Source organism: Adiantum capillus-veneris, chromosome 16 (genome assembly GCF_014529385.1).
Source record: "Adiantum capillus-veneris isolate H3 chromosome 16, ASM1452938v2, whole genome shotgun sequence".
NCBI lineage: Eukaryota > Viridiplantae > Streptophyta > Polypodiopsida > Polypodiales > Pteridaceae > Adiantum > Adiantum capillus-veneris.
Genome location: NC_140946.1, coordinates 53,751,525 through 53,765,632, shown reverse-complemented (window position 1 = coordinate 53,765,632; position 14,108 = coordinate 53,751,525).

Genomic DNA, 14,108 nt, shown 5'->3' with positions numbered 1-14,108 from the left:
TCTACCCTTGGCCTAGTGGTCTACCATATTTTTTAGGAGATGAAGGCCCATGTTGTGATCTCTTCTTCATTATCTCAGCTATGGCACATATTATTTGACATTATGTTGCAATTTTTGTTTATGTAGTATGATCTAACTTTAAATTTGTAAATTCTTGACTATTGTGAAAAGATGAAGGAAGTTCATGAGTTATCCCATTCATGTGATGGCCACATTGTGTCTATCCATTATACAACATGCCAACTCTCTTATCACAATGAGAGGCCTATTCTAAACCTAAAGAAGGACTACATCAATCCATGAGGCTGAGCAATTGGAGTTTGATTGAGAGATGACGAGCTTTGAGATCTCTCCTAGGAAACCTTTGAAAGAGTAGTGGCTTTGAGGTCGGAGGCAACAAAGATTCCTCTCACATGGTGACAGAGATATGGAAGACAAGGTTCTCCAAAGCTCACATACATTGCACGATGCCTGCTCCCATAGAAAATTGCTAGTGCCATGACCTATCATGATTTGTTATTCAAATCTCATATCAATAATTAATGATCACATTACATTTCTATGAAGCTACCTAATGGTAATTGTGTTCATGTCACATGTGACATGCAATATTTCTCTACTGCTACATGTCAGTGTAATTGGAGTGCTTATTTGCTCATTCACACAAAGATTTGCAATTGTCTCCACATTGCACAACTTAAAGTGTAGATGGTGCCCAAGTTGGCTATTAGAGCAGATGGAGCAGATTGTGAGAGATGAGTAGGAGGAGAATATTTGATTGCTACATGAGATTTGGAGAGTGTGGACCATCATGTTATGAGGGTGTGAGCACAAGCTTACAATATTCCTTTGTGCGATCAATCTACGGATTTGAGACGGCACAACAAGAGAGAATTTGTAGAGGGAAGCTTCCTATTGTGTCTGTTGTTCTCACAAATAGGCAAATGATGCTCTTCCTCTTATTCTTGCTCTAGAGAAGGATGATCTAGAATAGGTGCCGATGATGGCATAGCCAAAGTACAATGACGAGGGCAACCTCCTTACAGATGGGGACTTGCCCTCTTTAGTAGAGTCGTCTTAGGCACTTGATGATGATTTTTGAGGATAGACCATGGGTTAAATTTTTTTAATGATGGTAGAATTTGTTATTGAGCTAGTTATTCATTGTTCATTGCCACTAAATTTTTCTTTTGAGTCTTGCCATCAGACATTACCAAATGTTTGTATGGTTATTGCTCTATGTTGAGCCCATCACCTATTAAATGATTTCATTTTTAGTTCATGTTATGTCATATGATGTTTGGAGTATAGTTGTGGTTACTATTTACTGGTATATTGACAATATTGATCCAAATCATTTAAAATTGGTCTTGAAAGCCTTCCAAAAATCACTTCTATGTCCTTTTATAAGGCTTGGCTAAGGCTAAAGAAAAAAAAACAAGGACCTATCTAGCTCGTACAATCAACTGAAGCTTATTTTAGATTTTCTTTTTGCATTGCCACCACTTGGCACACTTGATTTTTTTGATATTTGCATGGTGCACACCTCTTGACTCCTTGTCCACTCAATTTGGCTGCCCGGCTAGACTTGCAGTATTCGGACTCTTTCTCTTGCTTTACCATGAGATGACCCCCTTTGTATTAACCTTTGAGCTTTTGAATTCTCTCTATCACCCCCTTCTGTTCTCCACTGGCCGGGTATGCCCCTTGGGACCCTCCCTTCGACTAGCCTCTTGTTGATTCTCTAACTCTCTCTTTATGTCCACTGGCGGGACCCCTCCCCTCTAGAGCAATAACGACATCGCTATTGGGGGGGCATTTAACCTCAAAAAAACTTGGCCCCAGTGGACGTGGGCACTAGAACCAACCGGCTACCACGTCATCACTTTCTGGGAGCACCACCGACAACCGCCACATTGGTGCGCGCCATCAGTGCTGCTCATCACCGGCCATAGCCCTCACCCAAAACAATCTTGCCCCGCCGCCACTCGGGCTCGCACCATCACACACAGCGCCCATAGCGGGCCGCCATCGCTAGGGAGCTCACAAGCTCACACTTCACATAGTCAAAATGGGTGCCCTTACTTGGGTTAAATACCCCCGCACACGACCATCCCCCTGCACATATGGGGCAAACCCAGTGCCACGTGGCAATCATGGGCTCACCCACCTCCCAAGCCTCCAAATAAAATCAATTTTGTGAGAAAAAACTCCCCTTTTGATGCCTTTCAACTTCAGAGCTTTGCCATGTGTGGCCCTGAGTTCTTGCTTCCAATCCACAAAGCCTAGCTACAAGCTCACTATGCCGATTTTGATTTCCCCTGACCTTGTCGTGCTTCAAAATTCTCCGAACCCCCACACCGGGACCGCAAAAACCGATCAGAGTATCTACAATCGATCCCAAACAACTACACCCAATCTTTCGGCTTCCATATCTTTTCACTCCTGGCTCCGTTTGACATGCAATCAATTCTTGTTAGCTCCATATGATGCATACCTTGCTCTAGATCTTTGTCGAGGCTCAAAAGACACCAGATGGCACACCTCCCCATGTGGTCAGGTGGGCACCAACCTAGCCCCTGGCAAAATTTCAACTGGCCATAAAATGCAATGCGTGGCTCTGATTTTCAATCTAAAAAGACAGGTAGGCTCCATAAATCAAGCAATACACACCTATACCTTGACTTCCACTTGGGCCACCTGTCCCTAGCTGCCATGTCTGGCAAAAATCTGCAACACATTGAACCTTTAACCTTCCATAACTTGGACTCTGTAGCTCTGTTTAATGAGCCATATCAACCTACTCCTTCAACACTTCAAGCTCTACATTCCTAGACCCAAAAAATTGCATCTTGCATCTCCTTCACTTGCTATCCAAATTAGCCCCTTATGGAGGCTTCCTTGGCCTATAAACCACATCAATCATACACCTCTAATGCTACCTGTCAGCCCATGATCTTTCTAGCTGCTCCAGCCTTTTGCCATGCTTCTGCTAGCCTACACATATCTGCCCATGCCATCTTCTATGGTCGACACACTTTGGCTATACCATCATTGCCCACCCCCTAATTGAACATTTATTTTCAACCACATAAGATGTTTATTTTATTTCTAATTGCAAAACCTGGCACACACTATGAGAAAACCAAAACCATATGTACACAGCTTTACTGCATCCTACTGCCAAACCTTCAAGTGGGTTGCCTCACCCTCTGCATCACACAGCTTCCACCTGGATCAAACACATGCCTTTGGTTTTCCCCATCCATTTGTAACTGGTCACCATAGTGCCTTACCCCAGCACATAGACCACCATGTGTGTAGACTGCCCATAGCCTACCTTTAGCACTCCTTGCATCCCTCAGCAAACTGGCATCCACTCCATACCAATCAACACTAAACATATCACCAAAAAAACATGTACCTGTCGATGAGCTCTAACATATGTCTAACCCTCCCTCCCATCCAAATAAAGTGGAGGCTTTGATCACAGGCCCCTGCACCTGACGAACCATCGACCGCATAGCTGTTTCTACCATCATTTTCATTAACCATAGCTTACATACCTTTAATGGAAGAAAAGCCATTGCTTGGGATTCTCCTTTCTCCACCTATTGACATGTGTACCGCATCGGAATCTCCATCATATTGGGCAACACAACCTCTTCTTTGGCCACACACTCAATTCTAGCATCATCAAGCCCTTCCTCATCTACTAGCCCTTTAAGGTTGATTAGCACCTCTTGATCTTCAGCTTCAATCACCTGTTCTTCAATCACCTCTTCTATCGCTGCATCATGCTCCTCCAAGGAAGAGATAAACTCGTTCTATTTTGCATCCATCTCGACTTCCTCCATAGACACGGTTGCTCTATCTCTCCTGGCAAGATTCTGTACATGTTGCACCGCCATGGCACATTCTACCGCTACTTTCATCTCAACACAGCCATTAGCATGGACCCACACACCACCTTCACTTGTATTCCATCATTTGTAGACCTAGACCACACCACTTGGTCTTCATCAAGCATCTCGACTTGCTCTGTTCCCTGCTCTTCTTGCACATGGGCTACTACCATATCATCAAACACATAAGAGGGAAGCTTTACCTTTACCAACTCAGGTTCATCAAACCTGGTTTCCTTGTCATAGGACGTGGACTCAGCCGCTCTACCCTCCTCCCTTGTCTCTCAACTAATCGAGCTTGTATCATCATCAACTAGCATCATATACTACCTCCATATCTGCATCTTCATCTTCTTGTTGCTCCACAAAAGCTTGACCATCGTCACTACTCTGCTCTCTTTCTTCATCAGCTTCTGAACCCTCAGTATCTGCATCTCGATTGCATTCTGCTATCTTTTCATGCAAACTTTCCACAAGAACAGGCTTTATCTCTTCAATTTGCATCGGAACCTCCACATTCGCTATCGCTTTTGCCTTCTGGTTCACTTCAATATGGAGATTTTCCTCATTCATAAGCTCATCCACCCTCGGCACATGCACATCACGAACTAGAAACCTCTAGGGAACATAACCAATAGTAGGCCTTATCTCAATAGGCTCTGCACTTCAAACAATTGGAATCACCTTTGGTTGGACCAAAGAGCACTTCGCTACCTCCACAACAAGCATATAATGTGCTGGCTTTAGCATGCCCAGCTCCAGCTTCTGCTTTACTTTTTCTGCTCTTTGTCTTTGCCCGATAGACCATATCTTCGTATGTATCCGCACCGTCTTCCAACTTTTCTCTAATCCTCGGATGCAAGCCCTCTAACAGTTTTGACAGCTTCAAATACTGATTGCTTTTGACCCCAGTAGCAGCCACTAAATGTTTCCAACAAGCTTCAAACTGCTCAATGAAAATAGAGAAATCCTTACTTACATCCTGGCGTACCACCTTCAGCCTTGCTCCAGCTTCTTCCGGCCTAATCACCTCTCGAAACGGATCCAAAAACTGACTTTCCAATCTTTGCCATGATTCTCAATCACTGCATTTTAGACCATCGAACCACACCTTGGCTCGTCCTTGCATCAATAGCAACACCGTCTCCAATTTTTTTGCATTCGTCGACATACGCATTGACAATATCCATAACTCAAAATCTGCTAACACCCGTAAATATGGGGCCAAAACCTGGTTCCACCATCTCTGCTAGCTTCAAACTCGACCATCAAAACACCTTGACCATTAGACAACCGCTTTGTCAGCTATAAAACACCACTTCAAACCGCAAATTGGAGCATTAGACAACTCCTCAGTGGGGGCACCAAAATATGGAGAGGGGGAATAGGGAACACAACTAACACACAACACAAAGCCTCCCTACAGCTCAGGGTATTCACAACACCCCTAACCTCTCAAACAACACCTTCAAATTGGCTAATTTGCACTAACAGATCCACCTTAGCACACATAACAACTATCTCATACCTTGCAAAAACACCTTGCAGCACAAATGCACCCACACTGCTCAACTCATCCTTTCCAACTCGCAAGACACCTCGATTCTGCCCTCTTGGTAACACCCTTCAAGCTGTAGGCATACCTTGTGCAAGCACTGACAAATACACAAAGAGCGAGAGAAAATGAGGGGGATGGGGAGAAGCAACACAAGAAATAGGGGCAAATGCTTAGTAGTGTTGCATAGGGAGATAGTACAATCAAGGATGCAGCTCCAATGGCAGGCTTACAATACACAGGCTTGCCAACCTCCAATAACTCTCCTTGGAAAAAAAGCCCTCCAAAAATCACTTCTATGTCCTTTTATAAGGCTTGGCTAAGGCTAAAGAGAAAAAAACAAGGACCTATCTAGCTCGTACAATCAACGAAAACTTCTTTTAGATTTTTTTTTGCATTTCCACCACTTGGAGCATTTGATTTTTTTGATATTTGCATGGTGCTTACCTCTTGACTCCTTGTCCACTCAATTTGGCCGCTCGGCTAGACTTGCACTATTTTGACTCTTTCTCTTTCTTTACCAAGACATGACCCCTTTGTATTTGCCTTTGAGCCTTTGAACTCTCCCTATCACCCCCTTCTGTTCCCCACTGGCCGGGTAGGCCTCGTGGCCATCTCCTTGAAGCTTTTGAACTCTCTCTCTTCATGCACCGCCACGGGACCCTCCCCTTGACTAGCCTCTTGCTGCTTCTCCAACTCTCTCTTGCTGTCCACTGGTGGGACCCCTCCCCTCTAGAGCAATAGAGACATCGCTAATTGGGGGGAAAAAATCTATGCTTGCTGTCGTGGAGGATTCCTCACCGCGAAGAAAAAGGAGCCGCCATTGCGCCGTGCTCAACCGCTTCCTCGCCGCCATGCCGTCATCACAATGCTCAATCGCACTCTCTCTCTCACACACATACACACACACACACACAAGGAGATGAAGAAGAAGGAGATGGAGATGGAGCAAGAGCACTCTTCAATTTTACAAATGAGAGAATGAGTAAATTTTAGGTTTAGTTGACGTTTATATGAGCTCGCCCCATTCACACTTGGGCGCCCATGCTTAGCCAACTAATCCCTTGAATGTTCCAGTTAGAGTGCACCTCTCATCGGCGATCACTCTTACCCTTTTCCTATCAGACCGACAAGCCCGGTACCTGACTATACCAAATAAATAATATGACGTCCGTCTTAGGTGATAGGAATGTGCGTGAGGGTTAACATGTCCCCTCTTCCTGATGTAGATTCCATCCTCAGAAGCTATTGATTTGAAGCGCGTTCGTCGAGGTGGAAGAGCATTTGAGATGAATGTCCTTAGCCTTCTTTAGTCCTCACTGCAAAATCAAACAACATTGGCACAATAATTACATTCTCATAATACAATTAAAAAGCATATGAAGTTGTAGGCAGACAATTTGATTGGTAATAGAATTTTAAACCATTTGTCAGCAATAAACATTAAATTGCAATATAATCAAACGCATAAATAGTTGTAAAGATAAAAAATTAAACAAGTTTGGGGTCCCTAATTTAACGGTCGAAAGGCACTAAAGATCGAATATTAATACCATGGGCAAGCTTCTCAATTTTCTTTGGTCAATTAAGTTGTTTAATTGCGAGAGCCAAGTATTTCATGTCCGAGGGCTGACTAGAGGCTATACCTGAAAGACCTTGTAGTTAAGCTACGATAAAAGGAATTGCTCATGAAATCATCGCCTGACTAATTTCCTTTTCTTTGAATCCCCAAAGTCTTTTCATAGTGATTCAATTTTGATGTGTGTGCTTATTTTGTATACCTTCGGTTTTTTGCTTTTCAAGGAAAAGCGCCCACACTGGGAACCTCTAGGGCTCTAGTACCATAGGTGATACATGTGAGTGAAGTACCAAATCAAGCTGAGATTTCTCTTCCAGCTTAAGATTTTACATTGTGGCACTTTGATTTTTTTTGTTTTTACGTTTTTAGCATTTCAATTTTGTAACTTTGGGGGGTCATATAACACTCTTACCCTCCCCAGGCTCATCACACTAGTAAACTCCCTTTATAATACTTAAGCTAAAGGTCAATAGGGACTAAACCCACTAGAAAGCCCTATTACATTTCACACAATGCTGCTTAAATTGAATTAAGAACCTAAGTAACCATTGATTATTAGGAAGGCATTCCCCATGGTATTAAGAGAAGATCTCTAACGCCTAGCTTGATCAAACTAGCTTATTCGGACTGCTTACTTTTTAAACCTAGACAAGTGATTATGACAAAAAATTACATTGAATTTAATGTTTTATAGTAAGAAAATGTGTTGGATATTATGCTAGCAATCACAATTAAAGCAGACAAACATAGATGAAAAAAAGATAAGGGGCCATGCTAATGGACAAGAAACACCTGTTTGTGTTGATGATCATGCCTGATTTGAAAAGTGGATGAGAGAAAGATTCCATGAAGGTCCAAATCCTAACCACAGCAACACGTTCCTGTACACACGAGGAAACACAAAGAATACCTCTAGGAGGCACATCAAAGAACTTTGCTAATCAATAAACTCAAAAACAGAAACACTCCTATCGTACTAATCTTACCTACCCTCCATCACTCAAGTGATGAGGATCAAAGGTGTTTGATGACATAGGTTTCTGTTTCAGTGTACTAGATGTGAATGTGTAGGTCTGGTCAATGTTATGACTATTATTGTGCATACTCGTTTGCTAATTGCTCTTGCTCTATACTTTTTTTCTTTTTTGTGAGTATAAGGCTTTATATATGCATTCCCTAAGATTGGTGCTTGAGAGGTCAGGGAGGAAGGTTGAGAGGGAAATAATTCAATAGGCTGACATGAATGAAGACTTCCCCCCTTCCTTGGGTAGGTCATACTATTTGAAATGTGCTCATCACCCTTTGAAACCAATTGTTCCAGTTGGTAATAGGTGAGGATTTTTGCCAGTAGTTTTCTATTAACTTAGCTGCCTCATCGAGTTGCAAGGGTGGTAAGGTACTCTCCCAGGATAAAACTTGAAGTGGTTCATCAGGTGATTCTTGAAGACTGGGAGGTGTGGATTTCTTTGTAGCTTTATGGAGGTCCACTATTGTAGGTGGAGGCTGTGGAGAAGCTTTTACCTCTATGGATGCATTACATGAGGAGCTAGAAGCTTCATGGGACTCCCCCCTTCCTGAGCTAGGTGGAACAAATTGTTCTTTCTTCGGTACCCAAACTAGATCTGGAGCGGGTGTGTAGCATTCTGTGATTTTTTTCTTTCCACGATCGTCAAATTTTTTTGGAGCTATAGGATTGGGCGCACATGGGTCAGGTGACAGGTAAGAACACAATCTACGTTTTGGCACCTAGATTTGATCATTTCCTTGATAGTAGCCTTGGGCTTCCAATAGTCGTTTAGGAATCCACCACCACGTTTCCTTACATTTTTTGGGGCGAGTGGGACGTTTCTTACAAGGCTTCTGTTTTTTAGCACTTGCTATGGTTGCTAAAGAAGCTTTAGGGACCCACTTGTATGTTTTCTTCGTTATATTAGGATGAGTCCTTTCAGAAGCTATATGCATTGCTTGTAGCAGGCATTTCATCCCCCTCAAGTGTTACCCAGGTCGTCCCCTTGTTTCCCCAAGTGTCTATGGTTGCTGCTAGGTGGACCCAATCCACATAATACTACTCAGCCATCCCATTGGGCATGGACACTATACCCAACCGAATACCACGTCATCAATATCAGGGATCGTCACCGACAACCGCCACATTGATGCGTGCCATCAGTGTTGCTCATCACCATCCATAGCCGCCATCCAAAACAACCCTTCCGCCGCCACTGGGGCGTGCACCATCACACACAGCACCCATAGCGGGCCGCCATCACCAGGGAGCTCACAAGCTCACACTTCACACACTCCAAATGGGCGCCCTTACTTGGGTTATGTACCGCGGCACACGGACATCCCACTGCGCATATGGGACAAACCAGTACCACGTGAAAATCACGGGCTCACCCACCTCCCAAGCCTCCAAAAAAAGTCAATTTTGTGAGAAAAAAACTCCCCTTTAGGTGCCTTTCAAATTCAAAGCTTTACCATGTGTGGCCCTGAGTTCTTGCTCCCAATCCGCAAAGCCTAGCTGCAAGCTCACTATGCCGATTCTGATTTCCCTCAACCTTGTCGCGCTTCAAAATTCTCCAAACCCCCGAACCGGGACTGCAAAAACCGATCAAAGCATCTGCAATCAATCCTGAACAAGTGCGCCCAATCTTTTGGCTTCCATATCTTTCCGCTCCTGGCTCGGTTCGACATGCAATCAATTCCAGTTAGCTCTGTATGATGCATACCTTGCTCTAGAATTTTGTCGAGGCTCAAAAGACGCCAGATGACACACCTCCCCATGTGGTAAGGTGGGCACCAACCTAGCCCCTGGCAAAATTTCAACTGGCCATAAAATGCAATCCGTGGCTCTGATTTGCAATCTAAAAAGACACATAGGCTCCATAAATTGAGCACTACACACATGTACCCTGACTTCCACTTGGGTCAGATATCCCCAGTTGCCCTGTCTGGCAAAAATCTGCAACACACTGAACCTTCAACTTTCCTTAACTTGGGCTCTGTAGCTTTGTTTGATGAGCCGTTTGGACCTACTCCTTTAGCACTTCAAGCTCTACAATCTTGGACCCAAAAACTGCATCTTGCATATCCTTCACCTGCTATCCAAATTAGCCCCTTATGGAGCCTTCCTTGGCCTATAAACTGCATCAGTCATACACCTCCGCTGCTATCTGTCAGCCCATGATCTTTCTAGCTGCTCCAGCCTTTTGCCATGCTTATGCTAGCCTGCACATATCTTCCATGCCATCTTCTATGGTCGATACACTTTGGTTATACCAATGGAAGTAGATCAAAGATCCCAATGGGAGAAGTATTTACCCTTAGTGGAGTATAACTACAATAACATTGTACATACTTCCACGGGAAAAGCACCTTTTGAGGTAATTGAGGGAAGAGAAAAAAGTCCCATGCTACTTAAGGTACACGGGAAGATCTTTGCTGCAAATGAGTATAGCCAAGACCTACAAGAATCTTTCCAAAAAATTAAAGATTCTATCTCTATCTCATAGCAAAGGCAAAAGGTTGCTGCTGACAAGCACAAAAGATCCCAAGCCTTTAAAGAAAATGATTGGGTCTTACTCAACTTTCCCAAGGCTTGATTAAGGCACACGACGGGCAAGAATCCTACCGGACACCAAAAGTACTATGCTAAATTAGCGAAAAGGTACTATGGTCCCTTCCAGATTCTTAGGCCAATCAATGAGATGGCCTATCAACTCAAGTTGCCTAGCCATTGGCTCATACAAAATTCTTTTCATGTGAGCCTACTAAGGCCTTACAAAGGAGAGCCACCTCAAGAATCAACTATTGAAGACCCACCGGAGATCGAGGACCAAGAAGAGGTGCTGCAGCCCGAGTCCATTCTCCAACATGCTGACAAGGTACTAAGAGGCGGTAAGACTATCCGAAAAATATCTTATTAAGTTTAAAAATTATCCTTTTGAAGATGCTAGATGGATACAAGGCATACAACTAGAGGATAACCTAAACCTTGTCAATGCTTACAATGCTTCGCTAGAAAGATGTTTCCACAAAGAGTGGCCTATATTTTTGAATATGTGCATAGGATCAAGAAGATGAGTGATATTCAAATCTTTCCAATATGCCAAATAAAACCATACATAGATAGAGGGAGTCAGACAGGGTCATCATTAAGATCGGTCATCATCTCCATCGCTTGTAAGCTCTGACGTTGTAAGCTCTGACTTTAGATTGATTATGGGCCCTTTGATCCACTTTAGGTATATATCTATAGGTGTCATCTATTTGGGACATCATCCGCTCTCAATATTTCCATTAAAATGTCTAGTTTGTGTTCTTTGATGTAGTAAATTTGTCGTGCAAGAATCGTCTGTGTCGAAGGTATATATTTTTATTGAGATGCCTATTATACATAGACTTCAACGATTCACTGCATGAGGGACAAGCTTTATAACCTTTGATTGAGGACCCTACATCCATAGTAAAATATTAAGTATATGATAAAAAATAGAATGAAACAAAAAGTATATGTATGTATTACTTAAAGAAAAACCAATACCGGCACAAAATTTGTAGATCAAGAAAGGCGTGTATAGTCCATGCTAAAATTCCTCGAGCTCTGAATCTCTTTTCATTTTTTAGTTTTGACATGTCAAGCACGTCTATGCCTCTCCACAACTCTTGGAGGTCGTCAATTAGAGGTTCCAAGTGTACGTTTATGTTTTTAACTTGACATTTTCTTGGAATTATGAGAGCCAAAAGTAAATGCCCTTTTCTAAAAAAAATAAAGGATGGCCCATGATAGTTAACTAGAACTATTGGCCAAGTAGACCAAATTTACTTAAGAGCATGGAGAATGGATACACACCATCCAAGCCAACGCCCATCTTAATGTGTCATGGCTCTATGTTAAACTCAAGCCATTTTGTATCGATATATTTGAAAGCAGGGCAATCCAAGAGAATTTTCATAATCTCATCCGTACTTGCATTCTTTGCTTCCCAGTCAGTAAGTCTTGTTAAATTTGGGGTTCGAAATATGTGTTATATATAGGGTGGCAACAAAAAATATCAAAGCACCTTATGAGGGATTCATTCTCTTGTATCTTTATAACGAGATGTTTTACATTTTGGACATGCCTTTTCATTTTTGTATTTGTCTCTATACAAAATACAATTGTTGGGACATGCGTTGTCGAGTGCGTGATTCTCCATGGTCGACCAGGAAAGCACCGGGCCTCTGGCTGTAGACAGAAGCTTAGCACACGCTCAAACTCGGATAAAAGAGTGCAAATAGACTTAATTAAGGGCTTAATACACATAATACTATTGATTAAAGTGAGTTTAAGAGAGAGAAAAGTGCAAATAAGAATAGTAATTGATACAACAAAAAGAAATAGAGATTCAAGACTCAAGAGATCCTGCCAATCGACAACAGATACGTCTTAAGATTTTTGATTGGTCTTTAACAATTCTGTTGCATACGTCCGCTTCAGTATGCCCTTTGAATTGCAACCCTTGGCTCAGAAAAAATTCCCCAAATTACATCGCCATCCAGTCATTTTGTGCTCTTGATGCTTTTCCCGCCCTTCCCTTCTCTTTTCCATTTGCTCTCAAGTAGAAGAACTGCCCACCACTACCGTCGATTCCCCAAAAAAACCTCCCAATAATCCTCGAAACTTGACCCCCCAAAAAAGGAAAAAACAAAAAGAACCCTTTTCAAGTGGAAAATACCCCTCTTATACAAGAAGCCAATCCAAAAAAAGAAAAATTGGACTCCTCCTGACCGTGCAACTCCCAATGAGCTCCTTTAGAAATTTTCCATGCATTCAATACTCTTGGTGCATCTTAACTTGGTATTATCGTGCATGGTGGACACTTGGCCATTTTCCATCTCTCTCTCTCTCTCTCTCTCTCTCTCTCTCTCTCTCTCTCTCTTACTTGAACTACGTGTGGAGCACCCCTTAGTCTTTGTCCGCCACCCAGCTTGAGCCCTTTTACTTTGTTCACCCGGCTTGAGTTGCAATTGCCCCACCACTCTCTCCTTCCTCTAGCTTTGCCCTTAATCCGCGCATTTAACCCTTTGTTTCTCTCTCTCTCTCTCTCTCTCTCTCTCTCTCTCTCTGCCCCTTCCCTTGTACCGAGGAGCTCGAAATTTGAGCTTCCTCTTTCTGCCACATGAACCCACCCTCACTGCTAGCACTAGCAATATCGCTAGTGGGGGGGGGGTTGCTTCGATTTCACTCCAAAAGGCCTTACAACGTGGGAACAGACCCTATGGGCCTACCACATCATCACCAACAGGATCCACCTCAACATCGCCGTTGGTTTCCGTGTGCTACCAACACCCCACGACAAAATTCCACTGGTATGCACCCGACGGGCCACCACCCCCACCTGCGCAGCGCCCACGGGACCAACGCGCATCACCATTGCCTCGAGCTCGCAAGCCTCAAATTGGCCACACCCCAGCACATGAAGCCCAAATCGTGTCGTCCTATAAGAGCATGTGGGACTTGCACCACGCCACATGGCAGCTCCATGCTCAATGTGCTCTTCAAGCACCAAAAATCCCCCTTTGAAAGCCCTTTAGAAAAAACAACTCTTGGCCCCCTTTGTTCTGCTTGCTAGATCTTGCTCAAGGACCCAGTCATCACTGAGTCATAAAGTGCCAACATGAGTTGCCGACCCAAACTTCAATGGCCATTGTACTCGCCGCTTTTGAACCCCATCGGGCCCACCAACCAAAGCTAGGAAAAGTGAAAAAAAACATATGGGACCGCTTTGCCGCCAACTGTCACCGAGCTCTAAACTGACATATCTTGACCATCGAGACTCTGATTGATGCACCGTAACTTTTAGCTAGTCCCAGTTGGTGTCCACTACCTCTGTAAATCTTGTCGAGCTCGAAAAAAATCTGATGGTACGCTTTCCAAACTGATCAAACACCGGCTCAAAACTAGCCCCTGTCAAAACTTCATAGCTCTGTAAGTTGGCCTCTAAGACTCCAATTGTTGATCCGAAAGGACCGACAGGCTCCAAAATTTCAGCCCTATGAATCTGTCACTTCAGTCCACCTTTGA